This window comes from Pinus tabuliformis, chromosome 2_2, assembly GCF_031772625.1.
Source record: "Pinus tabuliformis cultivar Carrire ecotype Pingquan chromosome 2_2, CPIR1, whole genome shotgun sequence".
NCBI classification, from domain to species: Eukaryota; Viridiplantae; Streptophyta; class Pinopsida; order Pinales; family Pinaceae; genus Pinus; species Pinus tabuliformis.
The window spans coordinates 309,162,267-309,189,526 of NC_142300.1; positions in this window are offsets into that span (position 1 = coordinate 309,162,267).

Genomic DNA, 27,260 nt, shown 5'->3' on the forward strand with positions numbered 1-27,260 from the left:
GAATGGATCAAGGTTTATTAATTTTTACATTTTATGTCTGCTACTTATGTTGCACTTTTGTACTCTTAGTAGATGTCAGAACAAGTAGAGATAAATCATTTTTGCTTGAAGCTTACCAGTAGGACCAGTCATAGATGGTAATTTTATCTCTTGGCCATTTCTGCCTATATTCTTAAAGTGATATACAGTTTTTAGTTGTTTATATGTTATTGCATGAATGTGTGAGTTACCATTTGGCACTTTTGTATGTTGGAGTCATTTATTTATGTTTGATATATGAATAACTTATTATGCGATATGTTGTTCACAACTGTTTTGCCTAACTTTTTATGCAAAGTGGTTCATCTTAATTGATTTCCATTCTTATGATAGCTGAATGATCTTTATTACCAGTTATTGTTTGAAATCTCTTTAGATCGCATAATAGAAGAAATACACCTCGGGTTAGCATAGATTAGATGTGCTGTTTTCATTAGATTACAATAGCATAGAATTAGATTAAAATAGCTTAGATCAGAACTCTTAGATCAGCATAATCCAACTCTGCACACACACACCCTTAGATTGGGAAACTGGTCCCATTATCCCCAGTCGGACCCACTATACCAAACGGATAAGGAGCTGCCAACCAAGGTCCGGACCGGGTGGGTATCCCCCTTGTTGTCGACCTGATTTTCGGGGCTTCAACAGTAGGTTACTATAGGTGGTTCATCAGGGACATCTCACACAGTGCATATTGTATCACATCATTGTAGAGGAAAGGTAAGAGGTTTGAATGGAAAAAATAATGTGCAGCTAGGTTTGAGCAGCTCAAGTAGTTTTTGGCACATTCACCAATGTTAAATATAACAGATCCATACAATACGTTTGTAGTGTGTACAAATGCTTGCAAGGGAGGACTTGGTGGATTTCTCATGTAAGAAGGACAATCAGTGTGCTATGAGTCACAAAAATTGAATTAGCATGAGAAAAAATATCTAGCGCATGATCTTGATCTAGCACTAATCAAGATCATACATGCATTGGAGGCACTATCTTCTTGGAAGGATGTTTGTACTGATGAGCGACCACAGTGGGTTGAGGTATTTGTTTGACCAGCCGAATCTAAATGCCACACAAGCTAGATTGTTGGCCACCCTCAGTGAGTTTGACTTCGAGATAAAATACATCAAAGGAAAGGAGAATCGGGTTGCAGATGCTCTTAGCATGAAGGTACAGGTAAATCATATAGCAACTATGAGCTCTTATGGGACAAAGTTACAAGATAGGATCTTGCATGCAGGACAATAGGATGACAAGTACATAGAGATCATGCACAGGTTACAACAAAGTATAGATATAGGTGTAGGTACAAGTTCAGGCACAAGTGTTGGTCTAGGTATAGGTACAGACACAAGTATATGTGCATTTATAGTTATAGGTATCATTTTAGGTACAGGTACAGGTATGGGTGATCTAGATTAAGATTATCATCACACAGCAGATGGTTTGGTGAGATTCAAGGATAGGATCTATGTACCAAATTAGAGTGAGATCAAGAAGAATATCTTGAGGGAGTTTCATTTCAAGCCATACTCGGGTCACCCAAGATATCAGAAGACATTGACAATGGTGAATAATTTCTACTATTGGCCGAATTTGAAGAAGTAGGTATCAAATTTCATGGCTAGGTGTTTATATTGTCAGCAAGAAAAGGAAGAATGTAAGCTTACAGGGGGTCTACTACAACCTATAGTGATTCCAGAATTGAAATGAGAGGTAATTTCCATGGATTTCATTTTATATCTTTCGAGGATAGTGAGACAACATGGTTTTCTTATGGTCTTGGTCGAAAAGTTGAGCAAGGTAGCTCACTTCATTCCAATGAAGACTATATATTGAGCTAGTGAGCTAGCACAAGTTTTCATCAGATTACATGGTGTTTTGAAGATGATTGTGTCAGACATGGATGAAAATTTTTCTTCCAAGTTCTAGAAGGAGCTATTTGTAGGTTTGGGTATAGAGTTGGCCTCCAGTATAACTTATCATACATAGACAGATGGATAAACTGAGAGGGTCATAAGGATTTTGGAGGATATACTAAGGAGGTGTGTGATGCACGAATAGAGGAAATGGGAATAGTATATTCCATTCACTGAGTTTGCATACAACAATGGTTATCAGGGGTCATTGAGGATGCGCCCTTTCGAGGCATTGTATGGAAAAAGTTGTAATACTCCCATCAACTGGAGTGATCCAATGAATAGGGTACTTATTAGATCGCATATGTTGGCAGACATGGAATAAGAAATGCAGGTTATAAAGAAGAATCTAAAGGTAGCACAAGATAAATAGAAGAGTTATGCAAATCAACACATTGATTTTTTGATGTTTTGGTATATGTATATATATGGTTGTAAATACCACCATGAGCTAAGTTATAAAGCTCCAATAAGTGGTATGGTTGTTATCTTGTCGTGATGTTTTTCTTTTGATCAGGTCTTTCATTTTAAATACTACAACAAGCTAAGTTATAAAGCTCCATTGGCAGTAATTTTTCTTGTTAGTTGTCTTTTCGAGGTATTGGTGTGGTTTCACACTGAGGATGGTGTTCCCCAAGGGGGAGGGTTCTGTAATAGCCCTGGTGAAATGTTCATGTAATAAAATTTAATAAAGAAAAGTAAGAACTCTGTTAAGGGACACATATTCTAAGTTGAATGTTGGACAAAGATATCCTAGTGGGCATCATTGGATGTGTTTATGGCTAAGGAAATTGGAAAAGGATAAGGAAAATATATTAAAAGGAAAAAAGGCATTTTTGGCTCATTTATTTATGAAATAAAGGAAATTAGGAGAAAAGTAAGGTGAAAGGTCACATGTTGCATGTGAGGAGGAAAATGAATAAATTAGAGGCATCATTAATAAAAAGGATTTTGAGGATCAGTTGGTAACATTTTGTTAGTTCATGTTTTGGAGCTCTCTCATTATTCTCTCTCTCTCTCACTCTTGGTCACTTAGAGTTTCTTGGAGCATTCTAGCTTTGGATCAAGGAAGGAAATGCAAGCAAATAGAAAGGAAGTAAAGCAAGGATAAAGGAAGAAAGAGTAGGATCAGGAAACTCGGTAGAAATACTTGTAGGTAGCATATTGCATGTGTAATTTCCTAGCTAGTTTTGCATGTTGGTATATGGTTATCTTGTTGTCAATGGGATGGTTTTTCTAGGTTATGATAGTGATTTTCAACCTAGACTTACATTTTTCTGGATGCCATGGTATGTTGCGATGTTTATCTTAGTTTTGAGCTTTAGTTTTCCAGATGCATTTTGAAATCCGTGGTGGAGGTCATCCCAAGGTTCATTCACAAAGGCCTAGGAACCCCTTGACTGATTTTGGCAGCATACATAGTAAATAATGAGGGAGAAGTATCAATTTATGGCATAGTGATTCATGTTTGGATTGTGGTAAAGCTTGAGAGACTGGTCTTAGTTTAGGGCCTAGTGATCTAGGATTGGATTGTGATAAATAATAAGAGACAAGGAGACAAAAAAACCCTCAAGGATAGTGATGGATTCTGAATGGAATTCCAAGTTTGATTCATTTGTGATCGAAGAACCTGTTTTGGTATGATAACGCTTTGGTGATGGTGGAGGTGGTTTAACCTATGGATTCCCTTGCTTGTTTTTGGATTGGTTTATTGATGAGATCCAACATTCATGCTTGGAATATGGCATGGGGGTGACTGGCTAAAAGAAATATTTGGTTCAGCCATGTCTATGGTCAAGTGGTACGTCGAAGTCCCAAACCTGGTCAAATTTTCCTATGATTAATGAAAGCTAAGTTCTCTTTATTTTTCACTTGTTTATCTTTGTATTTAATGGATGTTATATCACTATTATTTACATGGTTTTATGCTGGTTATAAGCATGGTTAATTGACTGGTTCATGTCATGGTCATTTCATGTATTTACTTGAAATTGTTAAAATTGTGGATGCAATACCTAATTGATGTTATAAAAATTCAAGAGAGAAGATGGTGACCCTTCTTTTCATGTTTCATAAGAGTTTTCAGTTATTCATGCTCTGTCTTGTATCCTAGACCTATAGGTTGCATTGATGCGAAGTGTTTGACAGAATGTCAGTCCTGGTTGGGAATGGTCGGGCCTATTCGTTAGGTTGATTTTTCATTTATTAGTCTTGTCATCATGTATTTGATGGATTTTGAAAGTTATAACAAGTTCTGGGTTGTGGCCATAATTTTTGGCTAGAAAAGTGCCTTGAATTCCGCAAACACTGGCAATGGTCTGCGGAGAAAAGTCCCCAGATGTTAGCTTGTAGGCTTGTGACAGTGTCCATGGGTCCCTGGACACTGGCATGTCCATAGCATGAGAGCATCCAAAGGTCAAGAGGTTTGAAATATCAGTGGGACCCAGGGGGATGATGTTTGAGTGGCTAAGATGTCTCCTAGGTGTGTTATTGCTGATGTGGAAGGTATGGTTAATGTGTTCCATCGATTCCATTTCCTTTGGTCAATAAGGAGGTTGAATCCCTTCATAGTGGCCTTTCTCATCACATGTTTGCCCAAATTGTTCGGTTATTTGGGTAGATGTGGGAGGATGGTGGTTACATATCCTATTACATCATTGCAGAGGAAATGCAATAAATTTGAATGGCTAAAGGAAAATGCAAGAAATATTGAGCAATTGGAGCAGTTCTTGGCAAAAGCTTGAGTTTTCAAGATTACAAACTCGGTTATAGAGTTTGTGGTGGGTACATATGCCTACAAGATAGGAATTGGTGGAGTCTTGAGGCAAGAGGGTTGAGTGGTATGTTATGAACCAAGGAAATTGAATGAGCATGAGAAGAATTATGTTACACGTGATCTTGAGTTGTCAGTGATCATTCATGCATTGAAGATGTGGACGCACTATCTTCTTTGTAGGAGGTTTCTATTGATGATTGATCAAAGTGGATTGAGATACTTGTTTGACCAACTGAATCTGAATTCTAGGCAAGCTAGATGGTTCATCATGATCAATGAGCTTGATTTCGAGATTAGGTACATTAAGAGAAAAGAGAATAGGGTTGAATATGCTCCTAGCAGGTGGATACAGGTAAATCACATTGCAACTATGATTTCTTATGGGACAGATTTATAGGATCATATTTCACAGGAAGGACATAAGGATGACAGGTATAGGGAGCTTAGGCGCAGATTACAGCAACATAATACAGGTGACCAGGATGTGGACTATAGTTTCACAACAAATGGTTTGGTTAGATTTAGAGACAGGATCTATGTTCCTGAAAATTTTGAAATCATGAAGCTTATCTTGAGAGCATTTCATGCAAAGCCATATTTAGGTCACCTGGGATATCAAAAGACATTGAAAATGGTGAAGAAGTTCTATTACTGGTTGAATTTGAAGAAGGAAGTGGCAGAGTTTCTAGCTAGATGTTTAGATTGTCAATAGGTAAAAGTAGAGTGCAAAATATAGGTGGCCTACTATAGCCGATTCTGATTCCATGGTGGAAATGGAAGTTCATTTCCATGCACTTAATTATAGGTTTACCAATGACATATAGACAATATGATTCTATTATGGTTGTGGTTGAAATGTTGACAAAGGTAGCACACTTCATTCCAGTGAAGTCTACACATTCAACTAGCGACGTGGCACAAGGCTTCATTAAAGATATAATGAGATCTCATGGTAGGTGTTATTTAGAGGTTTGGGTATAGAGCTAGCCTTCAATACAACTTATCATCCACAGAAAGATGGATGAACACAGAGGGCCAACATGATACTGGAGGATATGCTAAGGATGTATGTCATGCATTAGTAGTGAAAGTGGGAAGAGTACCTTTGCTAGTTGAGTTTTATTACAAAAATGGGTATCAAGAGTCACTGAGGATGAGTTTTTTTGAGGCACTATATGGGCAGAGTTGTAATAGTCGCATTAGTTGAAGTGATCCAGTGAACAAGGTGTTGATAGGACCAGATATGTTAGCATACATAGAATAGGACATGCATGTTATCAAGTAGAATCTAAAGGAAACACATGATACGTAGAAGAGTTATGTAGAACAACAAAGGGAATTCAAGACCGAGTTTCAGGTTGGGGAATATGTGTACTTGTGCATCAAGCCCAAGAAGAGTTAAGTCATGTGCAAAGATTACACTTCGATATTGTGGGCCTTCTGAGATCCTTGAGAGGATTGGATTATTATCCTACAGACTTGAGCTTCCTCCGACAGTGAAAGTCCATGATGTTTTCCTATTTCATTGCTTAAAATATATGTAAAGTATGTCGAAGATGTTATTGATTGGTTTGTATTGCAAGTGGAGCTAGAAGGTGAATTACAGCTAAAACCTTAGTTCATTTTGCAGAGAAAGATGCTCATGCTCCGGAATCGAGCAATTTAAAGTGTAGCAAAAGCACTTTGGGCATGATGAAGCTAAATGGGAGATGAATGATCAGATCTGGGCTATGTTTCGTTGATTATTTTTTGGTGAATGCAAAGGAGTTTTGGTATATGTATATATGTAAATTGATGTAAATATTGCAATGAGCTATGTTATAAAGCTACAATAAACGGTATGATTGTCACGTTGTTATAGTTTTTATGCTAATTTTTTTTTTAGCAAGTTGATCATTCTAAATACTGCATCGATCTAAGTTATAAAGCTCCATGGGCAGCATTTTTTTATTTTTAGCAGTCTTGCTTGTTGTATGAGTCATTGAACACTGAGGACAGCTTCCCCCTAAAGGGGAAGTGTTTGTAACAACCTCGGGTCAAAAGTTATGTAATAAAATTAATAAAGGAAAAATAATAACCAAGGTCATGAGACACGTATTCGAAGATGAATGTTTGGAAAAACATCCTAGTGGGCATTGGGCATTCATTTGGGTTATTATGGTGAAGGGAAATTGGCAAAGGAAATGGAAAAGGCTTTGAAAATGAAAGACGCATTCATCGCCATTTTATTTATGAAAATTAAACAGATTAGGAGAAAATGAACGTGAAAGGTCACATATTGCTTGTGAGGAAGAAAATAGATAGCTCTCTCTATTCTCTCTCTCTCTCTCTCTCTCTCTCTCTCTCATACTCTTGCACACTTAGAGTATTCGTGGAGCACTCTAACGTTGGAGGAAGGAAATCAAAGGAAGGATAAGGAAGGAAAAGGGAAGCAAAGATCAAGCAAGGAATATTTGAGTCAAGTGACTACAGTGGGATTACTTGCAGGTATTGAGTTGCATGTATGATTTCCTTGCTAATTTTGGCATGCATGGTACATGCATGTGTGTATTTGGTTATCTTATTTTCATTGGCATCAATTTTTCTAGATGTGACAGTGGTTTTCAACTTTTCCTTTCCATTTTTGAATAACCATGGTGTGATGCAGTTCTTCTAACTAGTTGAGTTGGACTATTGGATGGTTTCAAAACTAAGTGAGGAGATCTCAAGAAAATTCACAAAGGCCTATGAATCCCTTTACTAGTAAATGACGAGATACAAGGTAAATCTTGAGGGTGGAGACAGAAAGATTCCTCACAACTTAGGTGGATATATCCAAATGAATCTATGCTTATTTAGGGCCTAGTGATTCCTTGAACGGTATATGGCAAGATTATGGTAAAGCATGTAGTGTATGCTTGTTTGTTTGGGCCTAGGAATCCCTTAACTGGTAATGGCTGGATACACGGTAAAGCCTGGTGGTATAGATGAGGGTTTCGGACCTAGGAATCCCTTGACCATTAATGCCAGGATACACAGTAAATAATGAGAATCCCTAGTTGGTTTTGTTGTGAGTCCCACATTCATGCTTGGAATATGGCACGTGGGTGATTGAATGAAAGAAAGATTTGGTTCTATTGACACCTAATCATCAAGATTTGGTGAATATAATGTAAATAAATAAATAAGTAATATGAATAGTCATCAGGAGATGAAGTGAACAGTCTCTCCCTCATGTATATAATGAAGATCTACCTGAAGGAATAAGATATACGAATCAATTTTGCTTTGAGGAGTTACTGCCTGGCCTGACATGGTATCCGAGCTAGTGCCCAAAATAGTTGTAACTCCCTTCTACCTACTGTTCTCTGTCCACTTCCTACTACTCTTTGTCCACTGTCTACTACACTCTCTGTCCCCTCCACAGTTGCTGCCACTCTGTAGTCACTCCACTGTCTAACCTAGAACCATCCGTTGAACAAAACCAGAAGGTTGAAGAACCATGCGTGAATCAGTTGTGTATTAACGCTGTGTGTCAAAATTTTTTAAGGGCTGCTGTGTGCTATAGGCTGGTCCGTTGGTTGAACGCTGCTCATTGCATATAACACTAGTATATACGTTGAACTATTTTTTTCTAAATTCCATGTGTTGAACTGTTTTTGCTAAATTCCATGCGTTGAACTATTTTGAACGTTGCTCTATTGTTAACGTTGGCCTGAATCCTATTGGTAACGTTGAATGTATTCTGAATGTTGTTGGGTTATGTATCTTGAATGTTGAAGTTCTTTTGGCATTTGTATGGGCCATTTATAATTTGGCATTTCAACGCTAGTGCCTCCACGCAGGTGCCTCCATGTAGGTGCCTCCATGCTGGTGCCTCCACGTATTTGAGGGTTCAAATCCCTTAAGTTTCTTCCTGTGAGACTCAGTTTTTCTGAGAGGTTTGTTTTTATTTATTGGAATTCTCGGTGGATGTATGGGAGTGTGCCACAAATAACCCAGGCTGAATTCTCAGCGCATTCGTATTTTTTCTTTGAAAAATCTCAGAAACTGCCATTTATTAGAAGTTTAGAACCTATTGGGACTAAAAATTGGATGATTAATGTCAATAAAATAAACTAAAATCTGGATCTTCGATGGACCATGTAGATTCCATGAAAACTTTTTTAGCTGCTACATTTTTTGAGACAGCTGACTGCAATGCCCATTGAATCTCGGGATGATTTTTTTCATCCATTTAGATTGAAAAAAAACTGAACTAAAGAATATTGCCATTATAGTGGAGTTTTTTTTTAACACCAGAAGTGAAAATATTTTATATATTGGCAGCGGATGTATATTTTTTTACAGTACAAAGTTTTTTACTGTACAAGATTTTACAATGCATTCAATCATATCCATTGTGGGAATAGTTCTCACTGGCAAGGAGAACTATCCTGAGTGGTCCCGGATGATAAAACACACCCTCATTTTCAATGAGTTGTGGAAAGGAGTGTGTGTTGGAGACAGAGACAAAGAGCCATAACAACCTACCTTAGACAAAGAGCTTGTCATTTGGGAAAACTACAACAACAAAGCTTATGCATTAATCATAGCATTTGTAAATGAAGAGGTGAGTCACCATATTTCACCATTTTCAACTACTTTTGAAGCCTTACAAAATTTGAAAGAACTCTATGACTCACATTCTGCACTTGAAGTTGTTCAACTCATGATTAAACTCTTCACTCTTGAACTGCAAAATAATGATCCTCTTGCTCTTGCATCTGAAGTAAAGTCTATAATGCATGATATTAAATCCACTAAGGTTGAATTGGATATTCCTCTTATGGCTTTTGTCAAGGCACTTTATCCTACTTACTCCAATTATCTTGAGTCATTGCAAGCAAATGGAAATCTCAAAGATATCACCTTTGACTCTCTTGTGAAAAAGTTTGCTGAAAGAGAGAAAGCTTTTGGAAATAAGACAGCCCCTGAATCTTTTGAAGAGGCTATGTGCCTTGCTCATAAAGAAAATCATCCTACTCAAGATTCTTCAAGAGGAAGAGGTGGTTGAAGAGGAAGAGGAAGATATTTCAAAGATGGGAGGGTAGACACTCTCAAGGAAAAAAGGCAGATTTGCACCGCATACACTACAAAAGTAATGGATCACATGATGCCTCTACATGCAAGTTACCATGGGACAAAGTTGAGCAGCAAAGAAACCAACAGAAAGGTAAAACTGATGAGACAAACAAAGGCAAAGCACCTAAATCCACTCACTATGTTGTGGCACAATGTAATATTGGAGTAAATGAAGATTTATTTAATGCTTCACTTGCTTCTTGGAAAAATGATTGGTTGCTTGATTCAGGAGAAACCTGCCACATGACTCATAGAAAATATTTTTTTGAAGAATTTACTGACAATGTTGATGGACAAGTATACTTTGCAGACCAATCAAAAATCAAGCCATCAGGGCTTGGCACAATCAGGCTTCAACTGCCTGGTCTTCCAAACTTTCTTCTGCATCATGTTCTCTATCTCCCATGGCTCAAGAGAAACTTGCTATCCTTGGTCCACATTCGCCAGCAAGGTCATTCCATTCATATGTTTGATGGAAAGCTTGAGGTAAGAAAAGCATCTGACCACTCACTTGTCATGAGGGGAATAAAAGAAGAAATGCTTCTCAAGCTGCAAGTAACCTCTGCTCGTGCACAACATTTATCATACAATTCTCATTATGAAGAAGGTACATTTCCATCAAGTTTATTATGGCATGCTAGATTTGGACATTTGAACTATGACAGCCTCTGCTTGTTGAAGAAAAATGGTGTTGTTGGTTTGCCTACAATTCCTAGGAAACTTAAGCAATGTGATGCTTGCATTCTAGGAAAGCATAACAAGCAATATTTTCATGATTCACATTCAGGAGCACATAGAAAACTTGAACTCATTAATTCAAATTTATGTGGTCCAATGCCTATTCCTTCTACAAATGGAAATAAATATATGATGATATTTATTGATGACTACACCAGAATGTGTTGGGTTTATTTATTGAACAACAAATTTGATGCTTTTCAAACATTCAAGAACTTTCATAAATGGATTGAAAATGATGTACAATCTCATATTGGGTCTATTCACACTGATAATGGAAAAGAGTACACATCAAATGAATTTGAAAACTATCTTCACCAAAATGGGATCAAACATCAAACAGTTGTGCCTTATAGTCCCCAATAGAATGGTGTAGCTGAAAGAATGAATAAGACAATCTTAAATATGGTACGATCCATGCTCTTCTTCAAAAATGTAAAGATAATTTTTTGGGTTGATGTTGTTCTATGTGCTGTATATATTAAAAATAGATTTCCATCTAATACTATTAGAAACAAGACTCCATATGAAATGTGGTATGGACATGTTCCTTCGGTAAAGCATCTCAGGGTCTTTGGTTCCACCTGTTATGCCTTGATACCAAAGGTACATAGAAACAAACTTGGTGCTGGAAGTTGTAAATGTATCTTCCTGGGGTATTCAAACACCTCCAAAGCATATCGTCTCTATGATGAAGTAAATAAAAAGTTTGTTGTATCTAGAGATGTAATTTTTCTTGAATCATCCAAAACTGACAATGTTGTTGAGCAGCAACTTGATCGCTTGGATAGATTCACAAAAGAAAAATCATTTCAAGAATTTGATAATTAGATTCCACATCTTGAAGGGGGGATTCCTACACTAGATCAACAGGTGGAATCTTCTTCTGAAGAACACTCTCCCCTGCATGAAACTCCAACAATGGATGATGCTTTAAGTGATGTGATTGACAGAATTGGGAGACTCAATCTTGATTCAGTCCCAACTCAATCAGTGGGGCAGCTTGGACCATCTGAAAAAGGTCCCCCAAAGTGGCTGACAAAGACACTTGAAAGTGTTCATCTTGATGAGGTTGGAAAGGCAGGAACTAGAAATTCAAACCGGCAAAATGGAGGTGATGTAGATGACTCTAATTCACCTATTGATATGGATGTTTCTTATGATTGTGAATTGAACTTGTCTACAGCTTTTGAGCCAAATTCCTTCAAAGACGCTGCTTCTCATGATGAATGGAAAGAGGCGATGCAAAAGGAGTATGATGCCTCATAAATAATGGCACTTGGAAGCTGTTTGATCCTCCATTAGGAACCAAACCAATTGGATGCAAGTGGGTCTACAAGAACAAGTATAAAGCTGATGGCTCACTTAACAAGCACAAAGCTAGGCTTGTGGTAAAAGGTTTTGCATAAAAGGAAGGGGTCGATTGTGAGGAGACTTTTTCCCCCACAGCAAAATGGGCTACCATTCAGACACTCTTTGCCCTAGCAGCTCAGAACGGTTGGAAAGTCCATCAAATGCATGTAAAAACTGCTTTCTTGAATGGAGATCTAAAAGAGAATGTTTTTATGTCCCAGCCTGAAGGATTTTTTGTGAAAGGACATGAACATATAGTATGCAAACTTGTGAAGTCCTTGTATGGCATCAAACAAGCACTGTGAGCCTGGTATGAAAAACTAACTGAGCATCTTCTGAAACTCAATTTCAAACATTATGATCTTGATGATGCAACTTTATTTGTCAAGAAAGTTGGAAAAACAATTGTATATCTTATGGTATATGTAGATGATATTTTGATGGCAGGGAACAATGAAAGCTACATTGCATCCATAGAGAAGAAATTGGGGAAAAGTTTTCAAATGACTGATTTGGGCTATGTTCATTACTATCTTGGTATTGAAGTAACCCAACATTCGAACTCCATATTTCTTTCTCAAAAGAAATACATTGGAGATCTGTTGAACAGGTTTGGCATGATAGAATGCAATCCTCTTACTAATCCAATGGAACAAAACTTAAAGCTCACATCTATTGAAGGAAAAGAATTTGAGGATGCAACAAAGTATAGACAACTTGTAGGAAGTCTCAACTACCTAACTACTACCAGACCAGACATTTCATTTTCTGTTGGAATCCTCTCCAGGTTTATGCAAAATCCTTGTGAGTGACATTGGTCTGCTACAAAAAGAGTTCTAAAGTACTTGAAGGGAACTCAAGACTTTGGAATAAAGTATACACAAGTGGACAACTTCAGCTTGATTGGATACTCTGATTCAGACTTCGATGGAGACAAAGAAACTGGGGTATCTACTTCAGGATATGCTATGAGTCTTGGATCAGGAGCTGTCTCCTGGAGATCACGCAAATAATCAGTTCCAGCAGATTCGACAACAGAAGTAGAATATGTTGCAGTAGCTAAAGCAACAAAAGAAATTGTGTGGCTCAGGAAAATTCTTGAATATTTGTAGGTAAAACAAGTACAATCAACTCCACTCATGATTGACAATACCTCTGCAATAAATTTGGCCAAGAACCACAAGTTCCATGATCGAACAAAGCACATCAATACTAAATATCATCTGATTCGACATCATGTTGAGGCCAAAACAATCCATCTCCATCATTGTTCCACTAATGAGAAAATTGCAGACATCTTCACCAAAGCGCTTGGAAGAGAAAAACTTGAACGATTCAGAATGATGCTTGGACTCACCAACATGCCTTCAGATTAAGGGGGGGAATGTTGACACCTAATCATCAGGATTGGGTGAATATAATGTAAATAAATATATAAGTAATATGAGCAGTCATTGGGAGATGAAGTGAACGGTCTCTCCCTCATGTATATAATGAAGACCTACCTGAAGGAATAAGATATACGAATCAATTTTGCTTTGAGGAGTTACTGCTTGGCCTGACAGGTTCAACCCAATATGTGGTCACCTGGTACATGGAAGTCCCTAACTTTGTTGGGATTTTCACATGCTAATAAAATCTCTTTTCCTATTGTATTTCATGAGTAAATGTTCTTGTTATTTTTTGGCTTTGATGGTTATTTTATTATTGTTATTCTATTGGTTATATGCTGGTTATAAGCATGGTTTTATGGTAGACTTTGGTTATGTCTCTCCTCATGTTTTGTTTAGTAAATTAAATGTTAATGTATGTATGACCTAATATATGATAATTCATCTATTGCGAGATGACATCATACCTTCTTGATGAATCTCAAATAAGTATGACGTCCCTATGATCAACTGTGTTTATATGACCAATACATTACATGAGTATGATGTGTTTGATGAAATTCCTATAATGGTTACTATGGGTATGGTCAGTTCATAGTTCATGTTTTTCATTAGAGGCCTTTCCCTATTTTTATTTATCATTTCTAAGAATTTCATCAAGTTTTGGGTAGAGGCCTGAGTCCTAGCCTGGGAAAAGTGGCTCAGATTTTGGGTTCACTAGCACAAAACTACCTAAAAAAGATTGTTTTCGCATTGAGGCCCTATTGTGAGAGTGACTTGAGGGTTTCAGTCACATGGAGGGCTTGTCATGGGAGTGATTGGGGGTCTAGATCAGTTAAAAAGAAAGTTAAGTCAGGTTTGGTAACATAGAGTGGTTTGTTAGCCCCTGGGGTTCGTATAGCTCCTAAGGAAGGTCAGTTTGGTTTTGGTTTGTCAATTACACTTCTTTAACTATACATGGGGAGTTGAATCATATGATAGTAACTCTTTGTCACATGTTTACCCTAGTGGACCAATTAGCTTGGATAACTATGGGAGGAGGGTGTTACATAATTGAGATTTGTGGTATCAAGAGAGGAGTGTCCCTCCAATTCATCTGAATGATCAAGTTATAATGATGACATAAGAAGGATTTAAATTATATGTGGTTGAGGTTGTAAGTGACAAGAGGGGATCCTCCCTAGATCAATGCCCAATTATGTCAAAATTTGAGGATGTGTTCCCCAATGTGTTGCTAGAATTACCCCCTGAGAGGGATATTCATTTCATAGTCGATGTAAAATCTAGTGCAGAGACAATACCTAAGACACCCTATGTTGAATTATGTTTTATTTTGAGATCTTGGTAATTATTTCCTTATGATCAATAATTACACACTTGAAAAGTTCTCAACCTTAATTTAATTTTTTACGATTGAGTAAACATTATTAGATTGATATAATATATATGAGATATTTATTTATGTCTAAATACAATTGAGAGCCCGATATATATACATAGTCGAGGTGTATTTTCATTAATAGGCACATCTTTTCAATAAGATATGTCTTTCCTTTTCTTTATTATTATTAATTAATTATTAATTATTTATATTTATATATTATATTATATATGTAATATAATACATAAATATATACTATTGTATATAATATAATATATATTATACATTGTTGTCTGCATTGGAATACCTTACGCTACTATATAAAACACCAACACTTCCTCTTAGTGAGGAAGGTATTTTTCGAAGATGCTTTCCTCTCCTAGTAGTCCCAATCACACCTAGCCACTTCACATGGTGTAGGAAAGAATTGTACTCGACTACTCATTACTTCCTCAATCACTTCAAATGATTGATATGGGAATCCCTTGGCCAGACAAAGAGTATCTTCCCGCTATAGGAAAAACACCACAACTCCCTCTAAATGAAGGTGGACATTCTACATCATGCTAATATTGTCTCTAGAGTATTCAAACTTCACTTCAGATAGAGGCTTGGTGAGAATGTATTTTGTCTTATCATTTGTGGATATGTACAAGAGTTAACTATTCCTCTCTATACCATTTCTCGAATGAAATTGTCTTTGATCTCTATATGTTTTTACTTGTTGTCAAATAATGGATTCTCTGAAAGCTTCACATAACTTTAATTATCACAATATATCAAAGTTTTATCTAAACTCTAGATCAAATAACTCTGCAATCAATTTCTGAAGGCACACTACTTCATGGCTTGCATCACTGGCTACTATATATTGTACCTTTCTTGTGTTGAGTGCCACTGACAACTTATTTTTGTTGAACCATAAGATCATACCTAATCCCAGATTGAAGCAACATCCTGATGCACTTTTCTTTTATACTACACTCCCTTCCCAGTAAGAGTCTATATAACCTTGCAACTTTACTTCATTGTCCAAGAAATATCTCAGTCCATATTCAACTGTACCATGTAGGTACCTCAATACATGCTTTGTTACTACCAAATGTACATGTCTAGGCTCAACCATGTATTGACAAAATATGTTCACTACAAAGAATATATTTATCTTGGTATTAACAATGTACATCAAAGATCCAATCAATTATCTGTACATTGTGGGATCAGCCAAATCTAAGGAATAATCACTGAAGAACTTAATATTTGTAACCATAGGTTTAGCCATGGCTTCTCATCCCCTGCAAGAAACATGTCATCTACATATAGTACCAATATCAAGGGGAAACCATGTTCAACCTTGTAGTAATGGTTGGGATTTTCATTTCTCTTGGTAAACCTCAAGCTCATCAAATAACTATATATTCTAGCATACCATTCCTTTGGTTTTTGCTTGAGTCCCTAGAAATATTTCTTCAATTTATAAACATGGAAATCCTTCCAATGGATAACAAAACCTCATGGATGATCTATGTACACTTCTTCTTCAATTACATAAGTAGGGAGTGAAGTCTTTACATCCATTTGGTTTAATTTACAACCAATAAAAAACATTAGAGATGATAGATCTAATAGAAGTGTACCTGGCTACTGGGGAAAATGTTTCATTATAATATTTTCGCTCTTTCTAAGAGAATCCTTTAGCCAAAAATCTAGACTTGTACTTTTCTATGCTGCCATCTCCAACATACTTGATCTTGTAGATCCATTTTCAAGTTGCCAATTACTTCCCTTCTTGTCTCAGAACCATGTCCCACACATCATTTTTAATTATGGATTGGTACTCTTCCATCATAGAATCCTTCCCCACTTGTTGTTTCGCAATTTCCTCATACGTGGGAGGTTCTGAATCAATGATCTTACTCATTAGCACCACATAGATGGAGAAATTTGTCGTCTCTTGCTATTTCTAAAGGATACTATGGGAGATGTATGTTTATCTACTTCCTACAACATTTTTAAGAGCCATATTGGTCTCTTCTTGATGATTGTAACCTTTTTGGTTAGATCTACCTGTATCTCTTATTCTATTGTCTCATCTTGATCTTCTAGTATATGTTCTTTTGGTGTATAGGAAATCATCACTGTATCCTTGGGAATCTCTTGTTCCTCTCTATTGTTATTCATGTGAGACTCTCTATATTTTCTAAAAGCTTCTTCTTCATCAATGGTAACATATCTACTAATCTCAATATTTCTCTAACCTGAGATGTATATTCTATAAGCCTTTGAAGTTTCATTGTATCAAATTAAGGTGTCATTATTTCCTAAAGGCTCTAGCTTCGTTCTCTTTTCCTTGGGAACATGTATGTACACTAGAAAACCAAATATCCTCCAGTGGTTGAATTCCAGTTTCTTCCTAGTGAATACTTCTTCTGGTGTCTTGTTCCCCAATATATTATGAGGACTTATGTTATAAACATGTACAACTATTCTGGATGCTTCTACCCATAGATACATGTGTAATTTATGGTCATGGATCATTACTTTAGCTTCTTCTAAAATTGATTTGGTCTTTCTCTCTACAACCCCATTTTGTTGGGGGTTGTAGGGATTTGTCAACTACCTCTTAATCCCCACTTCTCTATAAAATTATTTGAACTCATTTGAGTGTATTCACCTCCATTATCTAACCTCAAAAATTTAATATTTCTTCCAGAGAGATTTTCTAATAAAGCCTTAAATTCTTTAAACTTAATGAAAACTTCATCTTTTGGTTTCAAAAAATAGACCCATGTCTTGTGTGATAAATCATCAATAAAGGTGACATAATATAAAAATTTACTTAAAGACTGTACAATAATTTGTATGCATACATATGAATGTATAATGTCCAAGATCCCCTTAGATCTATTGTTAATGCTTGGAGATTTTCCACTAGATTTTTTTCCAAGTTCACAACCTTTACATACTCCATCATCCTCCACTTGCATATTTGGTAGACCTGTAACCATTTTTCTCAAAAATGGAAAGGCTCTATAGTTGATGTGAGTAGGTATTCACTTCCATAGCTCATTGGAGCTAATAATGTTATGTACAAGAGCTTGTGATGGGTGTCCCTTTAATTTATACAATCCTCCCTCTTAGACACAAACTACATCAGCCAGATCTATAGTTGAACCCTTAGGCCATAAAAGGAATTGTCCATGAACAAAAGCTACTATGAAGGCTCGATATTCTAAAGAAGAAATGGAGAGAAGAGTATTCTTTAATCTTGTAAAAGAAATACATCTTTTATTGAAATGGAGTTACTTGAATCAAGTTGTTAGAATGTTTCTCCTACTCCTTTTATTGCATGATTTTAATAATCTCAAAGTTCCACCTAAAGGGATGAACTCCTTTTCGTCAAATTTGTATGTGAATTTTGGAACCCATACATGTTCTTTGGAGAACCACTATCTACTAGCCAAATATCTCTTCCTTGAGTGATGGTCATTGTGAGAGCTCACAACAATGCATACTCGTCATCTTTTGTCTTTCTTGTCTTTTTTTGAGATGTAGATGTTTTATTTTTCCTTTCCCTTGAGAATGTTGGTGAGTAAAATGTCCCATATTCTGATAATTGTAGCATCTAATCTTAGATACATCCTTCTTTGGATTTGGAACTGATCTTCTATTTTCTTTGGATTGTTGTTTCTTATTTATTTTCCTTTCTTCACATGTGTGACAAGAGATTGTTTTTCTTCATGATTGATAAGCTATGCCTTGGATATCACTCTTTATTCTTCTTGAGTACAATCTATCCATATATTATCAAATTTAGGTAATTTCCTTATTGCATAAATTCCTTGAACAAATGAATTCCAAGAAGAAGGAATGCCATTTAGAGTTGTAATCACAAGCTCTACATCATCCACTGAATCTGCAATAACTGCTATGTAATCCTTGATATGAGAAATCCTCATGAAGTAGGTAGAGACTAAATTTTATTTGTTCATCATTAAATTTATTAATTGATTCCTTAGAGTTAGATTCCTACTTATATTATTTCTTTCATATAATCTTAATAAGGCCTCCAACATTTCCTTTCTTGTCTTCCATTATGATACAAGAGGAATTACATGGTATTTGATTGAATCTAACAAGAACCTCTTGGCATTTATCACATTCTTCTTATACTTTGCCTTAACCTCTGCCTCTTCTAGTTTTGGGATGTATTTCTTGACATAATCCAAGAGATCATTTTCATCTAGGATGAGAAGTATTCTATGCTTCCATGATCTGAAATTTTATGCTCCACCTAGCCTATCTTCTACTCATAGATTTGACACCATATTGTAAATGAAAAATTAAATTTACTTTTTTTTTTTAACTATGGAGTAGTGTTTTTATTAACATGCACTTCACTTTAAGAAATAATTTTGTTTTGTTTTATATGGTAGGAAATACAAGCCAATGGTTTACAAAAACCATGGACTTATAAACCACAAATAGTATAAAAAAAAAATTACGAAATGATGTATGTATTATTTTTGATCCAGTAAAATGAAATTTATGGATTGGTAACAAATTATTTTAGGAATTTGTTTTGGAAAATAACATGGGCTCTTAACCCAACTTTTCCATGTTGAATTCATTCTTATTTTCAGATCTTGGTAATTATTATATATGATATATTTATTGATGTCAGGTTACAATTGAGGGCCTGATATACATACATAGTCAGGGCGTCTTTTCAGTAATAGACATTTATTTTCTTTTCTTTTATTATTATTAATTATTAATATAATATAAATTATACGTTGTTGTCTAGAAGTGAATACCTTCGTCTGCTGTATAAAACATCAACATCCTATAGGATAATGACCCTAGAACTTTGTGAATTTCAAATGTAATTAAAAGATATATCATATTTGGGTATTATTAGACCTAGAATTTGACCCTGAGGGGCATTAGTGATTTTTTTAAAGAATAAAGATGGATCCTTAAAATTATGCATAGATTACATGGGCTTGAATCAAGCCATGATAAAGAATATTGTCTTATGATTATGTGCTCTTCATATAATTCCTCCAACTCATTTGAAGGAAACACCCCTCTTCTATAAAAACTCAAGCACTTAACATTAAGATCCATTACATTTTCAATTTGAGCTTTGATTACCTTGAATTTTTTAAGGAATTTTCACTTTTCTCTAAGTAGCATGACACATGTTTCCATGGTATACTCATCTTTGAAAAGTATGAAGTATGTTTCTCCTCTTAAGGTTTGATTTCTAGTAAGGATACATATATCTGTCTGAACTGTATAAAATGGCCTAAATGTTGAATATTCTTTTGTCTTGAAGTGCACTCTTGTTTGTTTTCCAAACAGACATGGCTTTCATATAGATTTATTTGGCTTTGATATATTTGGTATGCCCATTACTTCTTCTATATTGCTGATTTTTTCAAGATTGTCAAAGCTAAAATGTCCCATTCTTCTATGTTGTAGGAGATTTTCAACCACATTGCTTATGTAACATTTTTCTTTGGCTCCATCAAAGACATACATTGCTATGAGCTCTAATTATTTGACTATCACTTTTCCTAATTCTAATTTTCTTGTTTCGCATCCATTAAAGAAAAAAGTGAAGTTGTAACTTTGATCACACATTTGTCTTACACTTAGAAGATTGTGCTTCAAACCATCGACATATAAGAAATTTTTAGCTTTAGTCTTTTCATTTATATTGATTATCCCTTTGATTCTTAGCTTGGTTGGTGCATCATTTCCAAAGGTTACAATTCTTCCTTTTTCTTCTCTCAAGGAGAGAAACTTGCTCTTGTCCCTTATCACGTCCTTTGAACATCCATTGCCAATATAACATTGACATTCTTGATTGTGAATATACAAAGTGAGTCTAAATTATTTATACTTTTCTTATTTATTTTTACACTTGTTAGTGTATTCTTTCTATTGATTCCTATAAGATTTCATGGGTCTAGTTCTACATTCACTTTCTTTGTGCCCAAAATTATTATAGATATAATATTCAATTTAATCAAAGAGAGGAGAAAATGCATTTTTCTTATAAGAATTTCCAAATTTGGGCATGAAGGATTGACTAGATCTATCACTTTCATTTCTTATATATCTATAGGATCTACAATTTATGGACTTCTAATGAAAGTTATGAAATGAAAAACAATAGCCATAAAAGATGTTTGGGTACCTGAAAGTGTACAACCTTCATGGAGGAGTGAACCTTCTAAATTCCTTTTATTTTTCTTGTTAATTCCTTGGCTTATTTTGAGTGTCTTTTGTGAAGCTAATAGGATAATTTCTTTTATGGTTCTTCCGTTTGTAGGTTCCTCTATTTCTTTTAGTGGTCCTTCCTCTAAGCATGTTTACATAGATGATGTGCTCTCCTTTCTTGGGGGACTTTGTGCTTGATTATCCTTTCAAGATCTCAAGATGCTCTTTATAACCCATACTACTATTGATTCTTGGTGATATTTGATTACTGACGATGTTATAGAGGGATTCAAATCTCTTTGTAAATCCTAAGTTTATATCCATTTGAGCTTTAGATTTTTTGATATTTTTTCTTAAAGAGACTACCTTTTATTCAAGGTTCTCACAATTTCTTTCCCATTCTATTAGTCAATTTGAAAAGATTTCCTATCTTCTTGTTACTTCCTCAAGTTCCATCTTTAGATGGATGATTACTTCTTTTTTTGAATTTGGGTCTCTCTCTTTAAGTTTGTTTGATAGTTCCCATTTTAGGAATTCATTCTCATCTTAAAATCTCTCAGAAATATTTTTCTCATCAATTAGTTTTTTTTTTTTTTTTTTCTTTTAGTTGAACCTTTTGGATATTTATTGATTATTTATTATAATAATGATTTTCTCTTTCTGCATTTAGTAATTGTTCTTTTGATTTCATGTTCTTTCTCTCGGTCTTCATTAGATCATCAGAGTGCTAATAAGTTCTCCTTAAAGTTCAACTCCCCATTTTCCTTCTTTAGAGTCTGACTCATCTTAGTAGATATGTTTAATTTATATGAACATAAGTAATGATTTATTTAACTCTTCCTTGGATGTTCATTCATCATTATCTTCTGGTGAGAAATTGTCTTCTTTGGAATAAAATATTTTCTTCTTCTCATATTTTCCTTTCTTATATTTTGAGATTTACTTATATTCTCATACTCTTTGTCATTCTCTTAATATTCTACTTTATAATATGGACATTGCGAAGCAAGTGGCCTATTCTACCATAGTCAAAGAATTTTAGAGGTAACTTGTCTTTGTACTTGTGAAATCCCCTTTTCAACTTTCTCACGAATTGGGGAACTTCTAAATCTAACTCATGACTTAGGAATTCTTGAACATCATTTTACTTCTTTGAGACTTTGAAGGAAAACTCCTTTGGTTCTAACCTTTATTTTCCAATCCTCATTTCATAGGTTGTGAAACTTTCATGTAATTCCTCCATTGTCAATTTTTCTAGTTCCTTCATCTTCTCACTGACTGAAATCTTGTCGTTAAATCTCATGAGAAGAGATATTAATACCTTTTGAACAATATTTTATTCATCACTTTTTTCATTTAGGCCCTTAATGGTATTTATCACTTCATAACCTCTAAGAAAAAAATGTTGCAATATTTTCATCCTCGTTCATTTTTAGACTTTCAAACCTCATTCAATGACTTTGAAGTTTGTCCTTCTTTACCTTTTCATATTCTTTGTAGACGTTATAGCATTAGGGGAATTTTGAGGTGTAAAATGGGCCTTCTAAGGAAAATAATAAAATAATAGTTATTATTTTTAAAAGAAAAAGAAAGAAAACCACCTTTTTATTGTATGTTTTCCTTATCTCCTTGTAGGTTTACTCAAACATCAAGTGTAGACACCCATGAAATGTAGACTTAAATACCACATCCAATAGATACTCACTCTGGATAGTTTTGTGTAGACCCACATTGAAAATGAAAAGACATGAAAAAAACATGGTCAACATGCTTTTTCATGTATTTTCATGTTTTTTTAATGTGGATCTACTCAATACTATGAAGAGTGGTTAATTGTTGGATGTGGAATTTCATTATGCATCTAATGGATGTATAAAGATGGCATTTGAGTAAACATATAAGGATATAAACCGAAAAAACAATTAAAAGAAGTAGTTTTCTTCTTTTCCCTTTGAAATATTCTTCGTTGGGGATGGCATCATCATCTTGAATCCTATTGGTTGTTTTAAAGCTAATTTTGTTAGTAAATTTTTGTTTTGAGGCCCATTTTTTACCACAAAACTCCCCTAATGAGCTTATCCCATATATCCTTGGCAGACTTATATTGCATTGCTTTCATGAACTCTAATTTGTCAATACCACACATGATTGTGTTAATTTATTTTGCATTGTTTGAACATGCTCTTCTTACATCTAGATCTATTGGAGAAATATCTCAAGTTTTATATCAATCTTCAATAAAAACCTAAACATTAACAAGAAAACACTTTAAATACACAACCATTCATACTTTCTACAAAGTGTAATTTTTCCCATCCAAGAGTGGAAATCTAATTGAGAGGGATCTATCTAAACTAGAAATTTCGTAGGCACCAACCTACTATTACAATTTTTGTAGGGGCCAACCTATAGGAGACACCAATCCCCACAACTTTATAGGCACTAATTTTTTGGAGGCATCAAACACCTCAGATTTACAGGTACCAACTTGTTAAAGACACCAATCCCTTAATATTTGCAAGTACATGCTTGTTGGAGGCTCTAATCCCCTACTGATCCGCTGATCCAATTGCTTCAACACTCTAGATATCCATTTCATCACACTTTAAAACTAGATCATAAGGTACTTTCTTCAATTTTAATGAACTATTTAACTCTTATCCCCTTTCTATCTTTTCTTTCACAACAACAATCTTCTCTTTATAATTCAATAATAGTCTACTCTGATTTTGCACAACTCAACACTCTATTCTATACACTTTTTACAAGATCTGATCTCATACTTTTGAGTACCACACACCTTTCTTATACATGTTAACTCAAATTTTCCACCGAGCTACTCACATACAAGGTCATATATCTATAGATCATATGTCTCTTTACATGACTTGAACATTCACTTCACCTTTTTCCTCAATGCATGAACATTCAGTTCTTATGTGTGTGCTTCCCTCATTCACACTTTATGATAATGTATATGCTATGATTACCACCACCATCAAAATGATTGTCTTTTAACAAACTATTTCTATTTATAGATTTACCATGTTCCATTTGGTCTCATATTTGTACATTTTCCTACTTGGGTGGTTTAATTTTTGTTAATTCTATGCAATCGTTTTTTGTAATTTAATCCCTGATGAAACCATATATTTTTAGAGATATGACCTTTCCCAATGGACACTTCAAAATTTAATGCCACAAAATCAATGCACTAATAACTTTTGACCAACATTATTTTTTTATGGAACTAGGAGCGACTGGAACTTTTTTAGACAAACACTGTATTGGGACTGAACTCTAGAAAGTGGTAAACAACTAATGTCTAACTATCCCATTACTTTGATACTTTTCCCTTTGATACAATTCAATGCCTTTTCACTTCAACATATGATGCTCCATTTTACTGAGAGCCGAAGGGGGACTGATGAGTGCTATGACTATTGATGTTGCATGATCTTCAAATCAACAATAAACAAGCCAATATTATTTAACACAAAAAATTTACCAAGCGTGGTCCTAACATCAATCTTGGTGCCCTTGATTCTTACATTGTGCCATCAAATATTGATTATTGGATGCCACATTAAACTCCAGATCGTCACTTCCACCTGGCTTGTTTGTCCCCCTCTTTGTGTGGAGCAATGGAATATATTCTTACCATCAAACAAAATTTTCCTCTGCACAAACATTTCTTGTACAAAAACTCTCCTTTTGCACAAGATTTTCTTCCTTCTTCAACCTGCTTCCCTCTACCTTCTTGGCCTTAATGTCCTCGGTATCAGTGAAAACACTATCAATAGATCTTTCACCATGGGATAAGAGAAAAATCATCTTTAATTCTCTTTCCACTCATGTTATCCTATATATTTGTAAGTTTGGAGATGTAGTATCTTTAAATAATCTCAGGGAAAGATAGAGCATATTGAAAATAATTCTATAACTTATAATATTAGTACTAAATTAAATACACCCTATCCTATCCCTTACCCCCATTGAGTGCATGGAAATGTTATGAAAATTATGTACAATAAAAATATAAACAACATGGATGACAAGTGGCTCCTCAAAATTGCTTCAAATTCTAGGTAACAACACTAATGGTTCAAGAAAAATGGTGTCAAGATGCCAAGTCTTAGATAAATCATGGGGGGCATAAGAATGTGCCATTTTGTGAGACTATACTAATAAAAATGTATTTAGGCATAAAATTAAAGAGAATCTATGGTGTGATAAACCATTAGAAGATAAAAGGAATATAAGATACGAAGAAGTCTTCAACCATAATCTAGAAGATCAAAACTATCTTCTAGTTTTGATTAGCCCAAATAAGAAAATTAACATTTATGGAGTATAGAATGAATCCCATAAGATACTTATGCATATTGGATAAGTATATTGTTTTTCATCCATCTCGATGAGTTTAGAGTGGAAAAAGTGGAGGACTCAACTCACAAGACCATTTTTACTAGCAAGACCTAGTTTGGAAAATCGGGGTCTGTGTTATGCAACCAACTCACAAAAATATAGAGAAGATAGATCAACAACTTCAAAATCAGCCTCTTCGAGTGGGAAACCTCCTTTACATTACACAAATGAACAATTCTTAGATGATTCAAATGACACAACTGTCTTTCTATATATAGGAGTCTAAGGGGTCACAATATAATCAGAGCTGACATAACAATCATAATGTAAGGGCACAACAATAACAATAATGGGCTTCTATGGGGCATAATAATAACAATATGGGAGAAATAGTGGCACAAAAATAACAATAAGGGCTACAATGACAATAGTAATGGGTGAATCACTAGTATTATAGGGACCTAAGATGAGCTAACTGAGTACCCAAACAAGAAAATAATTCTGTCCAAAATTTTCAAGTGAAAATGGGATCTATGTCTTTTACAATAATCGTTGGGTTTCCATGTAGATTTTGTATTACTTCCATAAATGTAGTAGAAACTGTACTAGCTTTAAATGGATGAGATAATGCACAAAAGCGTGCATACTTGGAAAGTCTATCAACTATCACCATGATGACACACTTTCGTTCAGACTTGGGTAGACCTATGATAAAATCCATTGAAACCTCCTCCCAACGTTGACTTGGAATGGGTATAGGTTGTACCACACCCTGGGTCTTAATTGTTTCAATTTTATTTTGTTAGAAAACCAAACATTCCACCACAAACTTTTCAATATCAGATTTAATTCCATCCCAAAAAAATTCCTTCTTAACCCTGTGGTAATTTTTTAAAAATCCTAAGTTCCCTCCTAACAGAGAGGTGTGCAATTCGAGAAGAATCTTTTGTTTGATTTGGGAATCCTTACAGAGGTATAAGTGATATTTGTACCATAACCACTAGTACAAAATGGCTAATTAGTTACTAAAACAACGACTAAAATTTGCATATAAATAACTAAATTTCAGTCAGTGACCAATAGTATCTAATTTACAGTATCTTATAACGCGACCAAATTTTACTCATTTTTAGCTTAGCCATTAATTGATTGTCTCAATTTTATCATCTAGCAGGTATATTTCGTCATAAATTTGGTCATTAATTTAGTTATTGATTTAGTCATTAATTGCCACAATTAATGACCAAATATACAACAAAATATATTACTATATGATCATCTAAGAAAACTAATTAATGACCAAAGAAATATGACCAAAATGTTGGTCGTGATATAAGATAATGTAAATTAGCTACTAATAGTCATATATATGCAAATTTTAGTTGTTGTTTGAAAGCAATTAATGACCAAAGAAATATGACTAAATTTTTGTCGTGTTAAATATATTGTAGATTAACTACTAATAGTCGTATATATGCAAAATTTAGTTGTCATTTGTAATGAAAACTTAATCATTTGCAGTAATCAATTATATTTTTTTGGTAGTTTCATATTCATTATATAAACAATTAATTTAGTAGTTTATATTCATTTCATTTATTTTCATTAATAATCATTATAAACGACTAATTTAGTCGTTTATTCATTTTATTTGTGTTCATCATTAATAAGCATAAAATACTAATTTAGTAGTTTTAGATTGATTTTATGTGTTCATTATTAGTCAACATAGATTAATTAGTATGATTTTGCAACTAAATTAAAAAAACATCATACAATGTGAATTGGTTCATCTAATATGAAAATTCAAAATTACATATGTTAGTTAAAATACTAAACAATATCAAGTGCAATTATAAATAATTTGAACCACAGAAATTATATTGTATGAAATTTCAAGTATTACAATATGAGTTTCCAACTTAACATTGGTTGGACTACAATTTACATATGAAATG